Here is a 27,987-nt window from a genome sequence, read left to right as displayed (position 1 = left end):
ATAACCTCTGATCTGTGCTTTTTGGACTTGGATCTGGGCTAAAAAGGGCTTCAGAAATTGCTGAGAGCGTTTTCTGTAATTTCTGGTGCGTGGCCTCTGTCACGCGTCTACGTGGGTCACGCGGTCGCGTCATCTGGAGTTTTCCTTGTCATGCATTCGCTTCAATCAAGCACCCGCGTCATCTGCGTTTTGCTCATGGCGTGCGATCGCGTCATTCACGCGTTCGCGTCGCTGCCTTTTCGCTCTAGGCATGCGGCCGCGTCGTCCATGCGTTCGCGTCGCTGCCAGCTTCTTCAAAAACTCTATTTTGTGCTTTCCTTCCATTTTTGTATGTTTCCTTTCCATCCTTTAATTCACTCCTGCCTTAGAAGATCTGAAACTACTCAACACACAAATCACGGCATCGAATGGTAATAAAAGAGTAATTAAAATAATTATTTTTAAAGCATAGGAAACATATTTTTCACATACATCACATAATATGGAAGGGAAAGTAAAACCATGCAATTAACATGAATAAGTGAGTGAAGGATTGAATAGATCACTTAAATTGAGCACAAAATATATCATAAAATATGGGTTTATCATCCCCCCTCCTCTCAAAGAGGTAAGGGAGCTAATGAAGAAAGAGATCAAAATGATCCAAGAGAACGAAAATTAGGATCCGAGGTCCATAGATCTGGAATATCAGGAAACAGAGATGCAATAAAATTAAATAGGATTGGTCCATGGACACCAAGGCCGGATGGAGCAGCTTGAGATCAAGATGGAGCAGCAACATGAGTCTAAATGAGCTCTACGAAGAAAGGTACGGTAACGTAGAAAGTTGGATGAAAAACTAAAAAGATTTGAGTCCAATCTAAAGGGAAGGAGACCTCTAATTGCTTGAGAAACCACTCCCTTGGGAAGTAAAGATCCATTCAAGGAGATTATGTGAGCAAAATTTTCTAGGAATTTGAAGAGCTCAGACATGGATTTTTATGATGGTACTACCGACCCCTATCATCACTTGAGCAATTTCAAAAGTCGGATGTATTTGGTTGACACTTCAGATGCAATTCGGTGTAAACCATTCGTGACCACCCTAACTAAGACAAAAATGAAGTGGTTTGACAGTCTCTAATGTTGGTCACCTATTTTGATGACCTAGCCAAGGGCTTTCTCACACGATTTTCTATCCAAAAGGACAAAGTCAAGCATGCTTTGAGTCTCTTGGGTGTTAAATAAGAGGTCGGAGATAGAGTCCCTCATGGCATACATATAAAGGTTCAACAAACCATGTTTAGAGATTTAGAACTTGCCTACTGAAGTAGCTATTAGGGGTGTTCAAAACCAATCCAATCCAAACAAAACCAATCAACTGAACCAAAAAAATCGATAATAGAATAAGCTGAAAAAATCGAAAAATGATTTTTTGTAGTTTTTGTTCGATTCGGTTCGATTTTCTATTTTAACAATGAAAACCTAAACCAAACCAAACCAAATCGGTAATACCGTATATAAGTTAAATTTATAAGCATACATTACTATCCACTAGGCCCAACCCACTTAAGTGGCTTAACCTAAACCCTATATTTCACCCTCACTCACGCTGCACACACAAACTCCTCTGGGCTTCTATCCCTCATGCATTCATTCCCCTAGAAGCTCTTTTTCCTCTCACTCGATCTCAGTCTCCAGTCTGCTCAAGATTCACAATCCTCTCTGCCGTCACCACCCAACCGTCCAGCAACTACCGTTTTTGTTCCATCTTTTGTCGAAGCCTCACGTCGTATAGCATTTACATTGTGCTCCGTCGTAGCTTTTCAGCCGCCCATAGTAGCTTTAGCGTCGTCTAATCATAATGGAGTAGCGTGGTGCTCCATCGTTCTCATGCTCTGTCGTAGTTCATCCAGTCTCCATCATTGTCCAGTTCTTTTAGCCTCGTCAGCTCCGTCACAGCATCTCCTTTGTCCTCTGCAATGAAGCCTCTGTCTTAGATTTAATTTTTTTTATTTTCTTTGTTTTGATTCTGATTTTTTTGAAATTCTACTTTAGTCTTGTTGTTGATTCTGATTTTAATAAACATTTGGTTGGATTGTACTTATTTCTTTGATTAGATTGTTTATTCTGATTTTATTTTCTAATTTTAGATTTTGTTCTGTTTTATTAATGATTTTTCAACTTTTTTCAATGCAAATGCAAGAAATATAAATGTAGGAAAGGGGAAGGTATAAGAGGAAGATTTTGTAGAACTGTTGTAGGATATGGATTTTTTTTAATTAATTAAAAAACCAAACAAATGAAACTGAATTTAATTGGTTTTGTTTTGGTTTGGTTTAGATGGTCTCAATAAAAAGCTGAACTAAACCGAACCAAAATATTAATATAAAATTAGATCAGATGACTTTTCTTTAAAAAAATCAAACTAAATCGCATTGTGAACACCCTTAGCAGCTATCATGGGGCTTGTTAACGGCCTTAGAGAGGGTCCCTTCTCACCGTCTATATATAAAAGACACTTGATTGTTTTTTATGAAGTTCAACAACGAGCAGAAAAGTACATTAACATGGAAGATACTGCTCAATTGAGAAAGCCCACAACTGGACAAAATAGCCAATATCAGTCCCGAGATAAGGAAAAAGACCAGAAGAAAAAAGAGTACAACTCGAACAGGCATAGGATGTACCACTTTTATACCTGGTTACGAGTTTCCTTGGTTGATGTCTACAGGGAGATATACTACACTGAAAAGATACCATCTTCGAGGCCAATTTAAAGCAAGAAAGGGGGCAATCATACTGAATATTCTGAGTACCACAAAATTTATAGCCACTCAACTAATGACGGTTATGACTTGAAAAACGTGATAGAAAAATTAGTCAGAGAAGAGTGACTAGATAAATATCTAGCTGGAAGGTTAAAAGGAAGTGGTAAAAGAAAAAGAGACAGTGAAGATGGAAAAAAGAGAAAAAGTGTGAAAGACCAGCAAGAACACCTAAAAGGCACATTCACACAATTGCTAGTGGCTTTACAGAAGGAGGAATAACTAAGTCCTTCTGTAAAAAGCACTTGAAGAAAGTCTACCAGGTCAGGGAGGATGAGGAAATACCTGACCTGCCTATATAACGTTATCCAAAGAAGATGCTAACGGGATTGTGCCTGGACATGATGATATAGTGATCATAAGCATGATCCTAGCCAATTCCCATCTTCACAGGACATTGGTAGATCAAGAAAGTTCAGTGGACATCCTATTTAAACCAGTCGTTGATAGCTAGGTTTGGAGGATAAAGATTTGAAAGCATATCTAGACTCTCATTTTAGTGTAGAAGATTTTCCTATCCAACCTTTAGGATATATCACATTTTACACTACTTTTGGCAAAGGGTTAAAATCACGAACCATAAACGTTGACTACTTTGTGGTAGACGTGGCATTAACGTATAACACCTTGATAGGATGGACAACCCTAAATTGCCTTACTGTTGTAGTGTCAACTCCTAATCTCTACATAAAATTTCCAACTTTGAAGGGAATAGCTACTATAAGAGGAGATCAGAAATTTGCCAGAAGACGCTACAATAAAAGCTTAAATCTACCAGGTTCCCAAGTGGGAAGTAAATAAACCAATAGAGCTTGGCAGTTTCTGAGTCTGAGAAGATTTAATAACTCAACCCGAGGAAAATGGAAGAAGTACAAATAAGCGATGAAGTCAGAAAAACCACTAACGTAAGGGGTCAATTTAAATCAAAAGCTAAAAAAGGATCTCATCAAGATCCTACAGGACAATTCTGACTTCTTTGCGTGGAAAGCCTTTCACATGCCTAGTATCCTTCCCAACCTCATGTGCCACAAGCTAGCAGTATACCCAGGCTCAATCCTAAGAGAGGGATTTATGCTCACCCAAAGGGGCATCGAAGCTTACGCAGACAAATGCAAGGTAATCAGGGAGATGCAAAGCATGACCTATTTGAAAGAAGTCCAATAATTGAATGGAAAGCTAGCAGTTCTATCTAGATTCTTGGCTGGCTCAACGTTGAAGTCATGACCACTGTTTGCATTCCTCATGAAAGGGGACGACTTGCTGTGGACTCAAGAATGTGAACAAGCTTTTCAGGATTTCAAAAAGTTTTTGAGCCGACCTCCCATACTTACCCCGACCTGAGGAGGGAGAAGAACTTGTGTTGTACCTAGTTGTTGCTGATAAGACCAGAGCCTCAGCCCTTGTTCGAGAAGATGAGAAGGAATGGTGCAGAATTTCTAACCACAATTTATCGTCAAGTGCACCGGGTCGTACCAAGTAATAAACTTAGGTGAGTGAGTGTTGATGCCAGGGCATCTTGGCCAGTTTCACTGACCTTTTCTTTACTATTTTTAGGATAGTTTCATACATTTCTTTAGGAAATAAGCTAGTTTTGGGTAAATATTCACTTATGCCTTGATTCAAGCATACATTGTGCATTTTACATAATTTCATGAGGATTTTGCATAAGTTTAGTGACAAATATTATGTTGCATTACTCATGACTTGGACTAGAGCTTTGATGCACTTTATTGCTTGATTTCAGGACCAAAAAGGAAGCAAGAAAAGGGGAGGTAACTTGCAAGATTAATGAGAAAAGTGATTGCCAATAACATTCTCAAAAAGCCATCAATGCCCACGTTAGAGAGTCACGTTAACTAAGTTAACGTGAACTCTAACGTGGAGAAGAGAAGTTGAGCCGACGTTAGTGACACTTAACATTGTCACTAACGTTGGCAATTACTCATAAGTAGCCATGTTAGAAGCCACGTTAACCTAGTTAACGTGGCCTTTAACGTTAAGGGGGGAAGAGAAGCCAACGTTAGTGACACTCAACATTGTCACTAACGTTGGCCTATGGTACAAAGTACCACGTTAACTCCCACGTTAACTTGGTTAACGTGGGAACTAACGTAAAGGATGAAGAGTTGTCGACAACGTTAGTGACACTCAACATTGTCACTAACGTTGAAGCAACCACACAACCCCCAAGAGTCACGTTAACCTCCACGTTAACTTAGTTAACGTGGAAGCTAACGATGAGGAATGAAGGATGAGCCAATGTTAGTGACACTCAACATTGTCACTAACGTTGGGATGGCTAAAGATGGCTATGTTAGAGGCCACATTAACCTAGTTAACGTGGACTCTAACGTGAGACCCAGGGGCACATTGGAACGTTAGTGACAATGTTGAGTGTCACTAACGTTCTCGAAGGTTGGAAAGGACCACATTAGAAGCCACGTTAACCTAGTTAACGTGGGCTTTAACGTGAAACAAGAAGGGGCACACTGGAACGTTAGTGACAATGTTGAGTGTCACTAACGTTCTCGAAGGATTAACAAGGCAACGTTAAAAGTCACGTTAACCTAGTTAACGTGGGTTTTAACGTAAGGCAAAGGGGTGCATTGGAACGTTAGTGGCAATGTTAAGTGTCACTAACATTCTCGAACTTATATTCTCACTAAATATTAACACCCCTAACGTCCTGAAATGAAGTCTCTGCCCACTTAGCACTTTCTCTCTGCAAGTAAAGCCAAGCCCAAATGAAGAAAAGAACTGCTTCAAACTCAAGATCCAAAGGCCCAAGACTTGAAGAGTAAACTAGAAGCTGAGAAGAGTAGTATATATAGGAGTAGCTTTGAATTGTAAAGAAGCTCTGGAGGCTGGGAAAAAGAGAACTACTCTCTGTATTTTACTTTCTTTGCAAATTCTAGTTTTATGATGTATTCTCCATCTTTGTTTTCATTTTCAAGAGCTACGAACAACTAAACCCCTTTCATTGGGTTAGGGAGCTCTGTTGTAATTTGATGGATCAATACTAATTTTCATTATTCTTCTTCTATCTTTCCTCTTGATTTTACTTGAAAGCTTTCGATCTTCATCCAATTGAGTAGTTATCTTGGAAGAGAAGCTATTCAAACTTGGATCTCTTTTGAACCTTGAAAGAGGAATGAAGAGATCAAGCTAGAAATGCTTTCTCATGCTGGACCAAATTGGGTTTGGATGGGTATGTGACTATAACCCTCTCAATACTTGATTTGGGAAATGCATGTGGTATAATAAGTGACCATACTTCATCTCTTCTCATGAGCAATTGACCAAGGAATTGGCTATTGATCAAGATTTGAGAGATTGAATTGCAAGAAATTGTAATTCAATCACTTAAGATTGCCAAGGAGATTAATGAGTGCATTGATTGAGAAAGAGATGAAAATGAACTTGATCCAGAGAATTGCAACATCTCCTAAGCCCAATGAACTCCCCATCTCTGATCTTACCCATTCTCTTTAATTTCTGCCATTTACTTTTATGAGCAAATCCCCCATTCCCATTTACAATTCTACAATTTATTTTCAGTCATTTACTTCCAGTCCTTTAATTCTAGCATTTACTTTTCTGTTATTTACATTCCCGCCATTTTATTTTCTGCAACTCTCAACCCAAATCCTGGATTCGCTCAACTAGAACATTCTTCTAATTAAAGTTGCTTGACCAATCAATCCCTGTGGGGTTCGACCTCACTCAATTGTGAGTTTTTACTTGACGACAACTTCGGTACACTTGCCGAAGGGAGATTTGTTGAGAGACAAGTTTTTCGTGCATCAAGTTTATGGCGCCGTTGCCGGGGATTGATTGTGCATCAACAATGATTAGATTGGAAGATCACTAGATTGAGCATTTTATTTTGTGAATTTCATTTTCTGTTTGAGTGATTTACTTTTTGTTTTAGTTATACTTCTTCCCTTTTCCCTCTACTCTTTTGTTTTTTCTTTGTTATTTTCAATTCTGTTTGCTAACCCACTAACTGTTTGATATATTGCATCACCCACAACTAACAGCAATTCTGACACAAATACTGTCTGCACCTATTTTCTCTACTTGTACTTGTTGGTTGTATGACAGGGAGAAGAAGCGAGGCTTCAACTTCCTTTGATTCTGAACCGGAGAGAACCTTCCTTAGACTAAGGAGGGAGGCAAAAGAAAAATGAGTAGTTGGTGCTGAAGAAGAGGAGGAACAGTTTGAGGAATACTTTGAACCAAACATGGAAGAAAACATGGAAAATCATCATGAAGAAGAGACTCACAACCATGGCAGAGGAGGTGGAGCAAATCATGCTGGGGAGGATAGAAGAGTTTTGGGCTATTACATTAATCCAAACCCAGGCAATTGTGGAAGTAGCATCCAAAAGCCAATAATCCATGCCAACAACTTTGAACTTAAACCACAGCTCATCACCCTTGTTCAGAACAACTGTTCGTTTGGAGGAGGTGTTCAAGAAGACCCCAATCAACATTTGACCACCTTCCTGAGAATATGTGACACAGTAAAATCTAATGGTGTTCATCCTGACGCCTATAGACTGCTCTTATTTCCCTTCTCACTCAGAGATAAGGCAGCCAAGTGGCTGGAATCCTTCCCAAGGGAGAGCTTGACAACTTGGGAGGATGTGGTGAACAAATTCTTAGCAAGATTCTACCCTCCTCAACGAATCAATAGGCTGAGAGCTGAGGTTCAAACCTTTAGGCAACAAGATGGTGAGACTCTGTATGAAGCATGGGAGAGGTTCAAAGACTTAACAAGGAGGTGTCCACCTGACATGTTCAATGAATGGGTCCAGCTGCACATTTTCTATGAAGGGCTCTCTTATGAGTCAAAGAAGGCAGTAGACCATTCATCTGGAGGATCCTTGAACAAGAAGAATACCATTGAGGAAGCCATAGATGTTATTGAAATAGTAGCAGAAAACGACTACTTCTATGCTTCCGAAAGAGGGAAACAAGCGGAGTGATGGAGCTAAACAATGTAGATGCTCTGTTGGCCCAAAACAAGCTCATTACCCAGCAGCTGGCTGACCTCACCAAGAAGATGGAGAGGAACCAAGTAGCAGCAATCTCATCTTCATCAACAATCCAAGAAGGAGTGAATGAAGAAGCAGAGGGGAGTCAGGAGCAAGCCAACTACATTGGGAATTCACCAAGGAAAAACTATGATCCATACTCCAAGACTTACAACCCTGGATGGAGAAATCACCCGAACTTTGGGTGGGGAAGTGAGCAAGATCAAAAGCAATTCACCCAGAGGACATCTCAACACCCCCACAACAACACTTCTCCACATACTTATCAAAACCAAAACAGCACGTCTGCTCCGAATCACTCATCAATTGATGACAAGCTCTCTAAGATCGAAACCTTCATTGAAGGAATCTGCAGAGACATTCAAGACAGTAAAGCATTCAGAGAGGAAGTGCAGTCAAACATGCAGAATCAAAATGCTGCCATCACAAAACTGGAGACACAAATCAGCTATCTATTTAAGCAGCTTCCTAACCACAATTTTTGCTATGATGCCCATTCAAGCAAAAGGGAGGAGTGTCAAGCTATCACACTTAGGAGTGGGAAGGAACTGAAGGAACATCCCCAAAAACCACAAGAAGAAGGCTCAAATGAAAAGGAAGAAGAGCAAGATGGAATGCAACCTCCCACGCCAAGTTTGCAGAAAGAAAAAAAGATACCCCAACTGAACGTCTCAAGAGCTCCATACCCCCAGCTATTGAAGAAAAAGGAAGATGACAACCAGTTCTTGAGATTTTTGGAAATCTTCAAGAAGCTACAAATCAACATACCATTTGCTAAAGCCATAGAACAAATGCCACTTTATGCCAAGTTTTTGAAGGAGCTAATGACTAAGAAGAGAAGCTGGAAGAACAATGAGACTGTGATACTAACTGAAGTGTGCAGTGCTATCATTCAGCATAAACTACCTCAGAAACTGAAGGATCCTGGGAGTTTTCAGATCCCTTGCATTATAGGAGAAATCACAGTAGAAAAGGCTCTTTGTGACTTAGGGGCCAGCATCAATTTGATGTCAGTAGCTATGATGAGAAAGATGAAAATTGAGGAGGCTAAACCAACAAAAATGGCTCTACAACTGGCAGACCGGTCATTCAAATTCCCTCACGGGATAGTGGAGGATTTACTAGTAAAAGTAGGAGATTTCATATTTCCAGCAGATTTTGTGGTGCTGGACATGCAGGAAGATGCCAAAACCTCCATCATTTTGGGAAGGCCATTCTTGGCCACTGCTGGAGCTGTCATTGATGTTCAAAAGGGTGACCTCACCCTGAGATTACACAATGAAAAGATGACATTCAATGTGTTCAAGGCCATGAGTTATCCACCAGAACAATTGGGGGAATGCATGAGGTTAGATGCACTTGAGGATGAAGTGCAGGAGAATTTTGAAGAAGATGAACCTGAAGAGAACGAGAGATTGCTGGAGGAAGAATCTGAATCAAGTGAAGAGGTAGCTACAGCAGAAATACATATACCAGATGCACCAAAGGAAGGGAATGAAAAATCAGAAGCACCCAAACCTGAACTCAAAGCATTGCCACCCACTCTCAAATATGCATATCTAGGAGAAAATGAAAACTACCCAGTGATCATAAATTCATCCCTCAGTCAAGATCAAGAGGACGAGCTACTCAAGGTGCTGCGGGAGCATAAGGATGCCATTAGATGGACCCTTGCTGACTTGAAGGGAATCAGTTCAGCCATATGCATGCATAAAATACTATTGGAAGATGATGCCAAGCCATCCATTCAATCCCAAAGAAGGTTGAACCCAATCATGAAGGAAGTGGTACAGAAAGAGGTTATGAAGCTTTGGCAAGGAGGGGTCATATACCCAATTTCGGACAGCCCTTGGGTTAGCCCCATACATGTTGTGCCAAAGAAGGGAGGGATCACTGTGGTTACCAATGAGAAGAACGAGCTCATACCTACAAGGACCATCACAGGATGGCGGATGTGCATAGACTACAGGAAACTCAATGAGGCTACACGAAAGGACCATTTTCCCCTTCCATTCATGGATCAGATGTTGGAAAGACTTGCAGGGCACGCATATTATTGTTTTCTCGACAGTTATTCAGGATATAACCAAATAGTGGTTGATCCAAGAGACCAAGAGAAAACCTCATTTACCTGTCCGTATGGAGTGTTTGCCTATAGGCGCATGCCATTTGGATTATGTAATGCCTCTACAACTTTCCAACGCTGCATGCTTTCTATCTTTTCAGATATGATAGAAAAATTCATTGAAGTTTTTATGGATGATTTCTCGGTATTCGGAGATTCTTTTCCTAGTTGCATACATTACCTCGCCTTGGTATTGAAAAGATGCCAAGAGACCAATTTGGTCTTGAACTGGGAAAAATGCCACTTCATGGTGACAGGAGGAATAGTCCTTGGTCACAAGGTCTCTCACCAAGGCATTGAGGTTGATAGAGCTAAAGTAGAACTTATTGAAAAACTACCCCCACCCAGTGATGTCAAGGCAATTAGAAGTTTTTTAGGGCATGCTGGTTTTTACAGAAGGTTCATTAAAGATTTTTCAAAGATAGCCAAGCCCTTAAACAATCTCCTTGTATTTGATACACCATTCATCTTTGATGAAACATGCATGCTAGCATTTGCACATTTGAAAATGAGGTTATCCTCTGCTCCTATCATCTCCCCACCTGACTGGAACCTATCATTTGAATTGATGTGCGATGCATCTAATTTTGCAGTTGGGGCAGTGTTAGGACAAAGGAAAGATAACCTAGTTTGTGTGATATACTATGCTAGCAAAGTCCTTAATGAAACTCAAAAGAATTATACCACTACTGAAAAGGAGTTGCTAGCAATAGTTTTTGCATTTGACAAATTTAGATCATACCTCATTGGTGCTAAAGTGATTGTTTTTACAGATCACACAACACTTAAATATTTGTTTGCCAAGCAAGAATCAAAGCCAAGACTAATAAGGTGGATCTTACTTTTGCAGGAATTCGATATTGAAATCAGAGACAAGAAAGGAGTGGAGAACAAGGTGGCAGATCACCTATCCAGAATCCCCCATGATCAAGGCGGAGAAAATGATACAAATGTGAATGAGCTCTTCCCTGATGAGCAGTTGATGACAGTTCACAAAGCACCATGGTTCGCAGATATTGCAAATTTCAAAGCGACTGGGGCATTACCCCCAGGGATCAATAAACATCAAAAGAGGAAGCTCATGAATGATGCAAAATACTTTGTCTGGGATGAGCCATATCTCTTCAAGAAATGTTCAGATGGAATTCTTAGAAGATGTGTTTCGGAAGAGGAAGGGAGAGAAGTCCTGTGGAACTGCCACGGTTCATGCTATGGCGGGCACTTTGGAGGGGACAGAACTGCAGCAAAGGTGTTACAAAGCGGATTCTTTTGGCCCACCCTTTTCAAGGATGCCAAGGAACTAGTAAAAAGCTGCAATGAATGCCAAAGATCTGGAAACCTGCCCAAAAGAAACGCCATGCCACAAAATTTCATCTTGGAACTGGAACTGTTTGATGTGTGGGGAATTGATTTCATGGGACCATTCCCAACCTCATATGCAAACAAGTACATCCTGGTAGCAGTGGATTATGTTTCCAAGTGGGTAGAGGCTATTGCAACCCCAACTAATGATAACAAGGTAGTCATGAACTTCCTTAGGAAGAATATCTTTAGCCGGTTTGGAGTCCCAAGAGCCCTCATCAGTGATGGAGGGAGCCACTTTTGTAACAAACCACTAGAAGCTCTCCTCTTACGATATGGGGTAAAACACAAAGTAGCCACACCTTACCATCCTCAAACAAGTGGGCAAACTGAGATATCCAACAGAGAGCTGAAGAGGATCCTGGAAAAGACTGTGGGCGCATCTAGAAAGGATTGGTCGAAGAAGTTGGATGATGCTCTTTGGGCATACAGAACAGCATTCAAAACTCCACTTGGAATGTCTCCATATCAACTAGTCTATGGGAAGGCTTGTCATTTACCACTGGAGCTGGAATACAAAGCTCTTTGGGCTATCAAGATACTAAATTTTGACAGCATTGCTGCTGGTGCAAAAAGGATCTTGCAGCTGCAAGAGATGGAGAAATTCAGGTCACAAGCCTATGAAAACACTAAGATGTATAAAGAGAAGGCAAAGAGAAAACATGACATGCATCTGGCACCCAGGAGTTTCGAAAAAGGGCAGCAAGTACTCCTTTACAATTCTAAATTAAGGCTGTTCCCAGGAAAACTCAAGTCAAGGTGGTCCGGACCTTTCATGGTTACAAAAGTATCACCATATGGCCACATCGAAATCACGGATGAAGGTTCAGAAAGGACTTTTACAGTGAATGGACAAAGACTCAAGCATTATCTGGGCAACATGGGGGAAAACCCCAGAGTAAAGTACCATCTCAAGTAATTAAGGACTCGTCGAGCTAGCGACGATAAAAGAGCGCTCTGTTGGGAGGCAACCCAACCTCAGGTAGTTTCACTTTCGTCTTTATTTCAATAAAAATCACAAAGTTGTTTCCCCTGTATTGTAAGGAGCTAAGTTTGGTGTTCCACACCAGAACAATCCAAGAGTGATAGTGTAGTTCTAAGTTTGGTGTTCCACTAAAGGACATTGGTTAGAATTACACTCCACTCCAAAAGAACCTAGCTCCATCCAATCAAGAGAAACCACTTAGATGTAGTTAGACTTTAGGTGATCATTGCTTTGCTGATAGCAAGATATGAGGGTCTCTGCATATATGCAATGTTTTGTACTGGGAAAAGAACTAAGTTTGGTGTTCACACACCAAATTGAGTTCGAGAGGCACAAGCATGCATGTAAGCTAACTATGTCTCAAGTGCTTTGGGAACAAGCAACTTCCAGTAACCTTGCAGGAATCTTATAAGGAAATGGTGCACCTTCACCCAAAGAAGCGAGGCAGCAAAAACTAGGATGATGACAAAGAGAGAGGGGGACCAGAGATCATCACCCGAAGGTTGTATTGTTACCTAATTCCATTGTACTCAGAATTGTTAAAAGTTGAAAGTCCGAATGCACTTTTGATTTGTAGTTGCTCGTAGTTGAACCCTTTTTAAATTCTGTCTTTTAAGTTTTCCTTCTAAATAGGTCCATGATTTCTGGTTTAAATGTCATTGCATCATTTCCTTATTTACTTGTAAGCTTGTCCATTTTAAATCAAATTGAAGAAGAGAATGATTATGTTTTTAAAAGACCAGAGTAGAGTTCATATTGTGGAAATGCACTCATGAATCTTTGGGGTAGTCATAAGTTAGCTAAGTTGGTTCAACCACAAGGTTAGGAGGACAACTATGTATCCTGAATACTTGACTTTAGATATACTCATGAGACTAAGTTAATAACAAGATCCTAAGAAGAGAAAAGGGAAAGAACAATGGAAGTGAAAAACAAAAGAAAAAGAGTAAGCAATAAGGCTAGGCATCAATGGTTTTACCCTTAAGGCAAGTGTCTGTGGTGCTCCTGTGTGAGCGATCTACTTGGATGAATAAGCTCTTAGGGGTGCTTTATCACTTGGTAACTTGGGTTAACTAACCCGGGATTATCAGCTGAAAATCCATTATCAAGAGTAACCCTCACTACAGAGCATTTAGTAACCCAAAGAGGTGCTGGACACCAAGGTCTCAAGAAAAGAAAATAAATAAACTATATGCCTGTGGTGTATATGTATGGGGGAGAGACTTGAGGGAGTAAGTCCTTAGGGGTGCTTCAACACCTAGCACCTTGAACCAACTAGTTCGGGAGTGTTGACTGAAAGCTTATCTTAAAGAGTTGCCCCCTTACATAGCACTTAGCCTAAATAATACAAATAACCCTTGAAATAACAATAAAAGGATCAATGAATAAAAGTCTCATGAGATATAAACAAAGTAAGTGTTTAGGGACATGATAAAGGTCTGAAAGCCAGTAATGGAATGAACCTAAGTTGCTATGCATGAAACCACCATAAAATCAGTAATATGGCTTCCACAAGGATGACTCATTCCTCTGGATATTCCATTCATCATTCTCTTGTTCCAGTACTTGCTTAGGGACAAGCAAACTTTAAGTTTGGTGTTGTGATGCCAGGGCATCTTGGCCAGTTTCACTGACCTTTTCTTTATTGTTTTTAGGATAGTTTCATACATTTCTTTAGGAAATAAGCTAGTTTTGGGTAAATATTCACTTATGCCTTGATTCAAGCATACATTGTGCATTTTACATAATTTCATGAGGATTTTGCATAAGTTTAGTGACAAATATTATGTTGCATTACTCATGACTTGGACTAAAGCTTTGATGCACTTTATTGCTTGATTTCAGGACCAAAAAGGAAGCAAGAAAAGGGGAGGTAACTTGCAAGATTAATGAGAAAAGTGATTGCAAATAACATTCTCAAAAAGCCATCAATGCCCACGTTAGAGAGTCACGTTAACTAAGTTAACGTGAACTCTAACGTGGAGAAGAGAAGTTGAGCCGACGTTAGTGACACTTAACATTGTCACTAACGTTGGCAATTACTCATAAGTAGCCATGTTAGAAGCCACGTTAACCTAGTTAACGTGGCCTTTAACGTTAAGGGGGGAAGAGAAGCCAACGTTAGTGACACTCAACATTGTCACTAACGTTGGCCTATGGTGCAAAGTACCACGTTAACTCCCACGTTAACTTGGTTAACGTGGGAACTAACGTAAAGGATGAAGAGTTGTCGACAACGTTAGTGACACTCAATATTGTCACTAACGTTGAAGCAACCACACAACCCCCAAGAGTCACGTTAACCTCCACGTTAACTTAGTTAACGTGGAAGCTAACGATGAGGAATGAAGGATGAGCCAACGTTAGTGACACTCAACATTTTCACTAACGTTGGGATGGCTAAAGATGGCTACGTTAGAGGCCACGTTAACCTAGTTAACGTGGACTCTAACGTGAGACCCAGGGGCACATTGGAACGTTAGTGACAATGTTGAGTGTCACTAACGTTCTCGAAGGTTGGCAAGGACCACTTTAGAAGCCACGTTAACCTAGTTAACATGGGCTTTAACGTGAAACAAGAAGGGGCACACTGGAACGTTAGTGACAATGTTGAGTGTCACTAATGTTCTCGAAGGATTAACAAGGCAACGTTAAAAGCCACGTTAACCTAGTTAACATGGGTTTTAACATAAGGCAAAGGGGTGCATTGGAACGTTAGTGGCAATGTTAAGTGTCACTAACGTTCTTGAACTTATATTCTCACTAAATATTAACACCCCTAACGTCCTGAGCTGAAGTCTCTGCCCACTTAGCACTTTCTCTCTGCAAGTAAAGCCAAGCCCAAATGAAGAAAAGAACTGCTTCAAACTCAAGATCCAAAGGCCCAAGACTTGAAGAGTAAACTAGAAGCAGAGAAGAGTAGTATATATAGGAGTAACTTTGAATTGTAAAGAAGCTCTGGAGGCTGGGAAAAAGAGAACTACTCTCTGTATTTTACTTTCTTTGCAAATTCTAGTTTTATGATGTATTCTCCATCTTTGTTTTTATTTTCAAGAGCTATGAACAACTAAACCCCTTTCATTGGGTTAGGGAGCTCTGTTGTAATTTGATGGATCAATACTAATTTTCATTATTCTTCTTCTATCTTTCCTCTTGATTTTACTTGAAAGCTTTCGATCTTCATCCAATTGAGTAGTTATCTTGGAAGAGAAGCTATTCAAACTTGGATCTCTTTTGAACCTTGAAAGAGGAATGAAGAGATCAAGCTAGAAATGCTTTCTCGTGCTGGACAACATTGGGTTTGGATGGGTATGTGACTATAACCCTCTCAATACTTGATTTGGGAAATGCATGTGGTATAATCAGTAACCATACTTCATCTCTTCTCATGAGCAATTGACCAAGGAATTGGCTATTGATCAAGATTTGAGAGATTGAATTGCAAGAAATTGTAATTCAATCACTTAAGATTGCCAAGGAGATCAATGAGTGCATTGATTGAGGAAGAGATGAAAATAAACTTGATCCGGAGAATTGCAACATCTCCTAAGCCCAATGAACTCCCCATCTCTGATCTTACCCATTCTCTTTAATTTTTGCCATTTACTTTTATGAGCAAATCCCCCATTCCCATTTACAATTCTGCAATTTATTTTCAGTCATTTACTTCCAGTCCTTTAATTCTAGCATTTACTTTTCTGTTATTTATATTTCCGCCATTTTATTTTCTGCAACTCTCAACCCAAATCCTGGATTCGCTCAACTAGAACATTCTTCTAATTAAAGTTGCTTGATCAATCAATCCCTGGGATTCGACCTCACTCTATTGTGAGTTTTTACTTGACGACAACTTCGGTACACTTGCCGAAGGGAGATTTGTTGAGAGACAAGTTATCACGGTGAGTGAGTTATCATTCCCACGAGGATTAAAGGACTAAGCAACAATGATTAATTGACTATTCTAATTAAACAAATCAAGAAATAAAGGAACAAATGAGGAATTAAAGCAAACGTGTAAAGAGAGGAAATAAATAGCAAACAGTGAATGTGAAAATAATAATGGTGAGAATGTTAAGGTTTCAGAGATGTTCACTCTCTAAGAAAATAATCCTTGTGTTCATTTATTTGAGGCATGTAGAGATCAATCACGACAAATCATAAATAATTGAATTTCAATTACTTGTCAACCCAATTTCTCCTTAATTAACTAATCGCCAATTTCTTGGTCAACCAATTAAGAAAAAAGATTAAGTATAAATCTGATTTAGTTTCAAATAAGATTCAACAATAGTCCTTAGGTTGAATTTCATGTCACTTATCCAAGCTAGTCTTAAACAGTTGAAACTTATATGAAAGAATGATTTCCAAAAGTTTTATAATCCGAATTTTATGTCACTTATTCAAACTAGAGCAATTGAAAATTGCACACTCTTTGAAACACTATTCCCAGTTAAATAAAAAAGTCATGAGAAAGAGTTTTTAAGCTAATTCTAATATTACTTTTTCCAAAATGATATTTAGAATCCAAAATGGAGTTAGAATGTTTTCCAACAATTCTAAATCTTTAGGATGAAGAACAAAAACCCAATCATAAAATAGATCAAAGTATAAACCTCAAATAAAGTAAAACACTTAGATTAATAATCCATAAAAAGGATAAACAGTGCTCCTAACCTTAACAGAGGAGATTAGTTGCTCATGGTTGAATGAAAACAAAACTCTTAATGTATAGTGTGTAGTAAAGGAGACCCCTTCTTCTATTCGTGGACAGAGTTATGTAAAACCTAAATATAACATAGAATTCAAATTCAAAACTAAATCAAAACATAATAAAATTTAATTCAAATCAAATCTTTTCTTAATGACTCTTAACTAACTTGTGATCTTCCTTGTAATTGAGATTCAAAACTTGGTTATTCAATTCTTCAGCATCATGGGCTTGGATCTTCTTGATAATTTGGCGTGTGGATATGGGCGTGAGGCACACCCTTCACTAGCGCGTTGCACGCCAACAAAAAGTTAAGTCCTAGAGCATTCTCTCTTAGCGTGTGACACACCAACTTTTAGCTTGTGGGAGTCTTCGAAGGTTTGTGAGAATGGCACGCCCCTTATGATTGGTGTGTGACATGCCGCAAAATTTTGATCCCTGGGAGTGTCTTCATTGGTATGTGGCACGCCCAAGCTTGGCATGTTGCACGCCAAATTTTAGTCTTGGCCTGGAAGTATGTTCATTGGTGTGTGGCACTTGTTTCATTGGCGTGTTGCACCCCCTTCAATTATGGCTCCTAGGAGGTTGCCTTTTGGGCGTACGGCATACCCTTCACTAGCGTGTTGCACGCCATGCTCTTGGCTTGGAATTGGTCTTTGGAGTGGATGAAGGTGGCAAGGAGAGGGGATGGAGTGTGGCACGCCATTGGTGTGCCTAGGAGGTATAATTTATGGTCAAAAGGGTGTTACACGCCAGTTTTGGGTATGTTACACGGCAGTTTTGGGCGTGTTGCAGCCAGTTTTTCATGCTAAAATTTTGAGCTCAATGATGAGGGTTGTTCATGGCCCAAACTGAACGTTCATTATAGACTATCATTGGAAAGCTCTAAATGTTAGCTTTTTAATATCATTGGAATCGCTTCATTTGAACCTCTATAGTTCAAGTTATGCTCACTCGAGTTTGAAGAGGTCAAGATGACAGCATACACAAATTCTCTTTACACTTGTCTTTAATTTTTGGTTCTCTTTGCTTATGCTTTGCTTATTTTCATCCCTGTTCTTGCTTATTTTCAATACTTTTCTACACATACCAAAGTTCAAAGCAACTTCAAAAAATATTGATTAAAGCATTAAAATAAAAATTAAGAATAAGGAATTGACTAACTTTATTGAAAGAAATAATAGAGAAAATAACTAAAGATGCTCATGCATCAACATCTTGACAGAGTACACGGTAGAGCAGAAAGAAAGCTCCACCACCTAAAACTTGTATGTAAATGGCTTATTAAACAAAATGGGTAGTGGAGCAAGAGTCATCTTTAAGAATGAAAAAGGAACTTTGTTGGAACTCTCGCTAAAGTTTGACTTTTTAGCCTCTAACAACCAAGCTGAGTATAAAGCTGTACTTGCTGGTCTAAGAATGGCCAAAGAGTTTGACACCTTAAAAGTAACAATCTTTAGTAACTCGCAAGTAATAACTTCACAAGTGAATGGTGACTATGAAGCCAAAAATCCCAACATGAAGGAATATTTGGGAAAGACGTTAGCACAATTGGCTAAATTCTAAGAAGTTGAGGTCAGACACATAACTCGAAAATTGAATGGCCCAGCTGATGCCCTCTCTAAGCTAGCCAGCACGAAACCAGGGGGCAATAACAAAAGCCTGATCCAAGAAACTCTACGATCACCATCAATGATAAAAGAAATTGATGGGTCAGGCACACTAACAATCTCCAACTTAAATCTAGGTTAGATGACCTATATTATTGACATCCTTCCTCAAGGAGAAAGAGAAGCAAAGAAGTTGGCAAAAGAAGCCCAGAACTACAAGTTAGTTCACAACGTTCTCTATAAAAGAAGGATATCTACACCTTTGCTGAAATGCGTCTCGACCTCCAAGATGGAAGAAGTCTTATATGAAATCCATAGTGGCATCTATGAAAATCATCTGGGGACAAAATCATTGGCAAAGAAAGTGCTATGAGCTGGTTTCTATTGGCCGACTCTACAAAGGGATGCAACTGACTTCATCAAGAAGTGCCTACCCTATCAGCTACATGCAAACTTCCATGTAACACCTCCAAAAGAGCTCATTGGCATCACCTCTCCATGGCCCTTCACAAAGTGGGGGTTAGACCTACTTGGACTATTTTCTCAAGCGCACAAACAGGTTAAATACCTCATAGTGGGGATCGGCTACTTTACCAAATGGATTAAAGTAGATCCATTGGCAACAATAATAGCTTAAAAAAGTTGGAAGTTTCTCTACACGAATATTGTGATGAGATTTGGAGTGTCATTCTCAATCACTACTGATAATAGAATCTAATTTACTGACTCGACATTTCAAAGCTTAGTGGCAAAGCTAAAAATCAAGCACTAATTCACTTTAGTAGAGCATCCCCAAGCCAATGGACAAGCAGAAGCTGTAAACAAGGTCATACTAGCTAGGCTCAAAAGAAGGCTACAAGAAACAAATGGAGCATGGGCTGAAGAGCTCCCACAAGTTCTATTAGCATATCAGACAACTCTTCAATCAACCACTGGAGAGTCTCCATTCTGAGTTTCATATGACTGACAAGCAGATTTCTGCTAATTTAGAATTTTGTAAAAATAATCACGTTGTAAGTATAGTTTCTAAACCAACAGAGAATCCCTTCGTACAAAAATTTGGTTGTTACAAGTAACAAAACCTAATAAAATTTCTAACCGAAGTATTCAAACCTCCAGTCGTCTCTCAAGGAATTGCAGGGAAGTATGATTTATTATTGGTTATGAAAAAGGGTATATTTTAGGGTTTTTGAAATAGAGAACAAGTAAATTAAATGGCAAGAAAAATAAATTAATAATTATAAAGACTCTTGGCAAGGTATGAGAACTGGAAATCCCATCCTAGTTATCCTTATCAGGTGTGATGAGAATTGTTATTTCTCCCACTTAGTTAACCCTTACTAAATAAAGGAAAGTCAAGTGGACTAATTAATTTGATTCCTCAAGTCCTAGTCAACTCCTATGGAAAGACTAGCTTTAGAGGGATCCAAATCAATCAGCAATTCCCAATTTTCAATCAACCACTGAGTTTGACAACTCAAGTGTCACCAATTACTCACCCAAAGCCAAAAGGGAAAAATCTAAAATTAAATTAAGAGCATCAATAACATAAATTAAAGGAAGCAATCTTAAATCTGAAATACCTCAAATTATATTGAATCAAATTAAACATAAGAATTCATAAGCCAATTTGGCAAATTAAACAACTAAAGTAATTCAATGAATAAAAGTAGAAGAGAACATAAAGTAAAGGTACATTGAACCTGATATGAAGAAATAACCAAAAAATAAGAGAAATCCTAATTCTAAAACCTAAGAGAGAGGAGAGACCCTCTCTCTCTAGAAAACTACATCTAAAAACTAAAATTGTCTATTATGAATGTTGTATGAATTGTTCTCTCTTGATTCCCTCATTCTCTGGCTTCTATTCTGTGTTTCTGGGCTTGGATTTGGGCCGAAAAAGGGTCTAAAAATCGCTGGGCGCGACTTCTACAATTTTCTGCACGTGGCGTCTGTCACGCGTGTGCGTCATTTGGAGTTTTTCCTTGTCACGCGTCTGCGTCATCCATGCGTGCGCGTCGCTGCCATTTTCTCCAAAACTCCATTTTGTGCGTTTCTTCCATTTTTGCGTGTTTTCTTTCTATCCTCTAAGACATTCTTGCCCTATGAAGCCTGAAATTACTTAACACACAGATCACGGCATCGAATGGTAATAAAAGATAATTAAATTAAATATTTTCAAAGCATAGGAAACATGTTTTTACACATATCATAGAATAAGGAAGGAATTATAAAACCATGCAAATCTTATGAATAAGTGGGTGAAGAATTGATAAAAACACTCAATTGAGCACAAGATGAATCATAAAATAGGGGTTTATCAATGACATAGAAGCCATAATCCCCATTGAAGTCAATGAAGAAAGTCCAAAGGTGAAATTCTACAACAAAGTCGATAATGTCAAGCCCTAAAAGAAGAGCTTGACTTTTCTAGAAGTTCGAGAGCAAACTCAGATAAGAGAAGCGTTGAAGCAAAGAATGACAACAAGATATATCAAGAAAGTCATGAGAATGAACTTTGCCATGAACGACCTCATCCTGATCAGAAATGACACTAGAGTACAGAGGTTGGGTGAAGAAAAGCTAACAACAAACTGGAAAGGATATTACAAGATTATTGAAATCTTAGGAAAATGTTACTATAGAGTGTTCGACTTCAAAGGTATTCAGATACCCAGGTTGTGGCATGCTTAAGAGATACTATAGCTAGAAAGTGAACTTTGCTCCCTAGTATACTTTTTTTTCTAACTTCATGGTTTTTTTCCAAAGAATTTTTCTGAAGTGGATTTTAATGAGGTATCATAGCATAGGCTAAGAGTCACAACATTAGCATAACTCTTGGTAGCAACTAGCAGACATATTTGTAAATTCATTTTTATTGATGATATGCTCTTTTTTACAAGTTCTTTTACAAATTATTCACACTAATTCAAGCTCGATAAAATACAAAAATGACTATTTGATCTCATGTGCTTGACACGATAAAGCAATAAGGTCCGAGTTGGTATGAAATTCATAAGAGCAAGTTACCTTCAAAATATCTCTGATGTAAACGATTTGTGTAAAAACTAAAGTAAATTACAAAAATCATAAAAATAGTAGACATAAAGAACTTAGCAAAAAGCTTAAAAAGCCTGTAACGGGCAAAGTATATCCAGCATTACAAAAACTTATTCCAAAAGACCCACTACCATGCCATCAACTCTATACAAAATAGAACAAAAGAAAACAAAAGACAAACTAAGACTAGGAGGCAGTCTGGTCATCTACAGCAGCCTCTTTGATAGGTTGGAGAACCTCCTCAATAGAAATATCTCGGATGATTTCTTTAGTAGATGTCAGAAAAAGGACTTTTTCAGCAAGATTAGAGGAAGCTTTGAGTCCCTTGGGAGGAGGGCCACCTTTGTCATCCTCAGGAATGGAAACTATTTCACCATTCACCACTGACTTGTCTGGATTGATAGCCGAGATGTCCACCCTAGGAGAAATCACTCGGAACTAAGACTTTAAATTCTCTACAATCTTATCCATGCCCTTCTCAATAGATCTTCCCAAGTCTTCATGCTTCGCCTTTAGTTCCTCAAGCTTGATCTTCTCCCCATAAACTCGGGTATAACTTTCCTCCGCCTTCTTCTGTAGAGCCCCCACCTTCTCGTACCTCTGATCAGACTTCTTCACCATGTCCCTAAGTTTAGCAGCTTTCGACTTAAAGGTGTTCCTCTCAGCCTCCCACCTTGACTTAGCCTTCCTCAATTCATTGACCTCCATGTGAAGGTCGGATACCTCTTTTTGGCTGGCAATAAGACGAGTTTGGCAAAGCTTCTTAAGGAGAGTCGTTCACACCCCAACAGTCCTGATTCCTCCCTTGGCCAACACCTCTATGTTCATTTCTTTGGAAGCGTCAACCATCCTGATAGATCTCCTTATCCATCCTAATAGATCTCCCAGGAAGGACAGACTCCTCACAAAATGTAATAGCATCAAAACCTTGACCGTACACGCTACCATATTTGTTGGAAGGAGCCTTTGGCTTCTGAGGGTTACTCGAATCAGATTCCTTTGAAGAATCTGATAAGGGTGGAATGAGAGGAAAATATCGGGCAAAATTGTCCTAAGTAAGAGGAGGTTGTGCCGACTTGCCCTCTTGCTGGGAAGTCGTAGCTGATTTTGGAGAAAAGGGGTTGAGCTGCCACCCGACTTCTCAGCCTCCTTTAACTTGGCTTGGCGAGCAGCCTTGTTCTGTTTTACTTGTTTAATTTTGTTGTAAACAACTGATCCATTGGTCATTTTCTCTAGAAATAGAAGTAAAAGCATTAGCAACCACAAGGTATGAATATAGAAAGCTATTTATAAAATAAGTCTATCTACCTAGTTTGGTTTGCACGCAGCTTGGTTTCGCTATCAAAAATTTCTGTGTCTAGTTAAGGAGATTGACCCCAACATCCTTGGAAGAAGGTCACTATACTCTGTTGCACCTCATCAAGGTTTTCAAAATTATATTTCACAACTACAGATACTTCCTCTCAGTACAAACAGGATATATACTCACCTTTCTCATTCTCATCGAAAGGTCAGACACCCTTAGTAGGTCAGACTTTGATGTAAAAGATTCTTCAAGAATTGAAAAAAATTTTCTACCATGGATAGCTCAAAAGGAGGTTCACTGCTACTTCTTGCTACTAAAAGGTTTGGTCAGCTGGAAAAAAATACAAAAAGACTTTTAGCGAGATCGAGAGCTCGAGTTTGGCAAACAAGTTGGATAAAACCCTACGAGTTGGGGTATAACTGAGTAGGAGCTATTCGGCAGGCCAATAATACGTCCTGCTCGAAGTCGGTGAAATGAAACCTAACCCTAATCCTAGTAAAAAAATTCATACGTGAAAAGAAAGTAATATTCTGACCAATTAAAGTGGGCATAGCAAACCTACTAATGCGGATTTTTTAAACCACAAACTATTAGCAAGTGCACCAGATCCTATCAAGTAATACCACGGGAGTGGGTTATTATTCACATGAGGATTAATGAATTAAGCAAGTAATAATTGACTGATTATTCTAGTTAGACAATCAGATTGTAGAGTTTCAATAGTAAAAAGCATAAAATAGTGAATTAAGTAAAGCAAATAGTAAATGGGTGAGAAGATAATATGAGAAGAGAGTTAAGGTATCAGAGGTGTTTAGATTTCTGGATTAACATTCATATTCATCTACTTGATTATGCAAAGATACAATTCATGGTAAACCCTAGATAATTGAACTCCAATTCCTTGGTAATTCAACTTCTTTTAACCTAATCAACCTTCAATTTCTTAATCAATTAATTATGCTAAACGGTTAAGTACAATCTCTGCTATATAAGCCACACAATTCTTAGGAACAAAAAAAGAAACCTAATTATATGTCACGTATCAAATTAAATCCAAATAATTGAAGAATCATGAGAAAAGGGTTTCAAGCTTAAATCGAATGATTTTAACCTTTCCAAGATTCAAAGGAATTTAATTCAAAAAAGAGTTATTTTCCAATATACTCTAATCTTTAGGATGAAGAACGAAACTCAATTCTTGAATAGAAATCAGTGCATTAATCAAAAGTAGAGGAACAATAGTATTAATCTTTCAAAATAAATAGAGTTCCTAGCATTAACAATGGAGGTTTAGTTGCTCATTGTGTAGAGAAAATCCTAAAGTCTAAAGAAAAAAAAGGTGTCAACTGAAAAGTGCGGAAGAAGAGAAGAGAAGAAAGAGCCCCAGGGCTTCTAATCTTCCCTTTTATATCAAATCCTAAATTATTCAAACTCAAATTAAATAAAACCTAATCATATCTTTTCTATTTATTTATTTAACTTCAAAACAAACAAAATCTTTCGTGTTGACTCCAATGGGAACGTGGTCCCCACTCCTTGCAGCACTGTTGGCACTAAACACTAAGTAGGCGCCATTTAGCGCCATCTATTGAGAGACTATACACGCACGTTCGAAGGCCCGGCACTAAATGCCAATGATGTGGCTTTTAGCGCCAAGGTGGCAGAAGCGAATTTGAGGGCTTAAGTTCCGGCGCTAAACGTCGGTGATGTGCCGTTTAGCACCATAGCTGTAGAGGTGAATTCTCATGCTTCTCTTCTTCATGAATTTTGCCAAATCTTCATCCAATGCTACCTGAACTCACTAGAAAACAACAACACTCAGAGTAGCATTGATCAAGGCATAAATCACCTAATTCCTCTTAGAAAATCAACAAATCACCACGTAATTCAATAAGAAAAGATACTTGTGATGCTCATGCATCACCTACTCCTCAAGGTTGGGGGCCTCTAAAGTGTATTTCTCTTCATCCTCCTATTTAGAACAAATCAAGTACTTAAGATCGAAATTTTTTAGGATTTCTCTATCCATCACAAGCACTCCCTCTAAAATAGTTATGTCTACCGAATCTAAATATTTTGGCACTTTGGAAGGCATGATTTGTACTACATATCAAGACATACGAAAATCATACACCTAAAAAGAGAAATAAGATCTACCATAAAGAGGTCGGTCATGCTTGTAAAGAAGTCGACATGATCATCAACAGTAAACACAACAAAGCTACCATGGCATGGTGAATACCACAAAAGCGATAGAAATGTAATGATAAACTATTATTTTATAATTTATATTGTGTTTAATTGTGTGGTTTTATCAAATCTTTACCCACTTATTCATATGATTAGCATGTATTTACAATTCCTTTCCAAAAAATTTTTTATGATTGAAAACTTGCTTCCTAGAGACTTTTAATTATGTATTTTAATTCTCCTTTATCCCATTCAATACCGTGATCTGTGTGTTAAGTGTTTCAGGCTTCATAGGGTACGAATGATTTGGAAATTGGAGAGGAGACTTGCAAAAATGGAAGGAACACAAGAAACTAAGGAGATGACCAGCGAGCAATGACGCGAGCGCATGGCCCACGCGAACGCACGAAATGGAGAAATCGCAGCGACGCGAACATGTGCCTGATGCAAACGTGTGGATTGGAGTCTGCACGAATGACACGAACGCGCGAACGACGCGAACGCATGGCAAGGAAAAATGCTGAATGACATGAACGCGTGGATGACGCGTACGCGTGACCTGCGCGATCTGCAGAAATTACAGAATACGCTGGGGGTCAAATTTCGGGCCACATTTTGACCCAGTTTTCGGCCCAGAAACACAAACTAAACCTAGGGAACATGCAGAAACTCGAGGAGGCATCCACACACATTTAGATTCTACACATTAGAATTACTCTTAGTTTTAGATCTGAATTTAGATTATTGTTACATTGATAGTTTATGTTTTTGCTTTGGATTGTGGATGTTGAGGAGCCATTCATTACTTTAGTTTGTTCCTTTACCTTTTACTTTTTTCAGTTGATTATTGACCTTATTCAAATAAGTATGTTACATTCTGAGTTTATTAATATATAGATTTATTTTTATTTTTAATTAATTTCAATTCTCTCTGTTTTATTTTATTCAATTATGTCTTCTTATATTTTTATGATTATTAATTCCATGTCAATGGAGTAGATTCTCCACTTGACATGGGGGTTAATTAAGAGGAGACACTTGAGTTGGAATACTCAAGCGATTAGTTAAATTGGACGTTGTAGGCTAATTCTGTACCTACTAACACTAGACCTCCCTAATGGAAGGGACTAGGAATTGCAGGTAGAGTTAGTTCAGTCACTATACTTTTCTTTACTCAGTAAGGGTTAACCAAGTGAGAACAACAACCTCTTTACACTACACTTGAGAAGATCCCAACAAGGATAGGACTTCCATTTAATTATTCCCCTAGTCAAGGCCTTTTATTTAGAAAATCAATAATTATTCTTAGTTTGTTTTTATTGCTTTAATTTACAATTATTTTAATTATATTACTCATTATCAAAACTCAACTTTTTGAGAATTTTCTGATTAATAAATTAGCACTCTTTCCTGCAAATCGTTGGAAGACGACCTGGGACTCATACTCCCAGTACTTTTATTTCTGAATTTCATGACAACCCTTTTTAAGTTTGTTAGGCGGATCTTAGCTGGTTAAGAGCTATATGTGCAACGCTATCCTTTTATTTAAAATCTCTTAATTGGTTAACTTCTGCCGTTACATCAATTTTTGGCGCCGTTGCCGGGGAGTTACAATAGTGTGCTAGATTATTAATTAGTGTACATATTTTATTTTAATTGCATATTTTATTTTTGTTTTGTTACCATGAGGTATATGTCTCTCTCATTAAATGACGCGTTCATTGCCTGATCCGAGTTTAGTCCCATTTGATCCTGAAATTGAAAGAACTCTTTCACATATTAGACGAACTGGACGTCGGTTAGCCTCTGAAGGTGGTGAAGTGATTGTTATCGATTCACCAGTTTCATCAGAGGGCGATTCTGAACTGTCATCTGAGAGCGAGACAAGCTCATTTGCTACTGATCCAGTTGATTGACATGCAGGTGACATGGAAGCACCTAGGAGAATCACCCCCCAGGAGGCAGGAGCCCCAGATTTCACACTGCAACCATATCAAGTGCATCACCCAACCGCGGCTACGGATTTCGAACTAAAGACTGCACTAATCAACTTGATGCCCAAGTTTCATGGCTTACCTGCTCAAGAGCCTATCAAGCACCTTCGGGATTTCCAGACAGCCTGTTCTACTGTTAGGCGTCATAGTGCAGATGAAACTTCTATTCTGTTAACCGTTTTCTCATTTTCTCTTGAGGGAAAGGCAAGGGAATGGTACTACTCCCAACCTCAAGCGACTGTTACTAACTGGAATATGCTTAGAAGAGAATTTTTGGAGAAATACTTTCCAGCTGAAGTTACTAATAGATTGAGGAAAGAGATTTCAATGATTGTTCAAGGCGAATCTGAGACTCTCTACGAATATTGGGAGCGCTTCAACAATCTCCTAGACGCATGTCCCCATCACATGATTAATAGACTAGTATTGATTAGCTACTTCACTCAAGGCATGAACCCCCAGGATAAGACTACACTGGAGGGTGCTAGTAATGGTTCTTTAAAAAAGTACAAAACCGCAGATGAAGCATGGCAACTGATCAGCGACTTAGCTGAGTCCACTAGGAATCACAGACAGAAGCACAACCCCAAAGCTGTTGCGGAGATTTCCTCTAGCAAAGAAACTACTGCTTTGACACAGAGTAGATGTGAAATGACCAACCTACTGAAATAGATGCAGTTGAACCAACAACAAACACAACAAGCTCAGCCTCTCCCACCCAGCAAAGCCAACAGTTGGTCCCACAAAGAGTATGCGGGATCTGTGCTGATTTTAGTTATT

The 27,987-nt window shown here is 38.9% G+C and overlaps 1 non-coding gene across 1 annotated transcript; it reads right to left on the bottom strand.

Annotated features, from left to right (window-relative positions):
- Positions 1-7,504: 7,504 nt before the first annotated feature.
- On the bottom strand, positions 7,505-7,608 carry LOC148579787 (small nucleolar RNA R71). The gene has a single exon (XR_015899287.1). It is a non-coding gene; the product is annotated as a small nucleolar RNA R71 (small nucleolar RNA).
- Between the last annotated feature and the right edge of the window lie 20,379 nt (positions 7,609-27,987).

This window comes from Arachis ipaensis, chromosome B10 (assembly GCF_059453495.1).
Source record: "Arachis ipaensis isolate K30076 ecotype BB chromosome B10, ASM5945349v1, whole genome shotgun sequence".
NCBI classification, from domain to species: Eukaryota; Viridiplantae; Streptophyta; class Magnoliopsida; order Fabales; family Fabaceae; genus Arachis; species Arachis ipaensis.
This window is presented reverse-complemented; position numbering and strand designations above follow the sequence as displayed.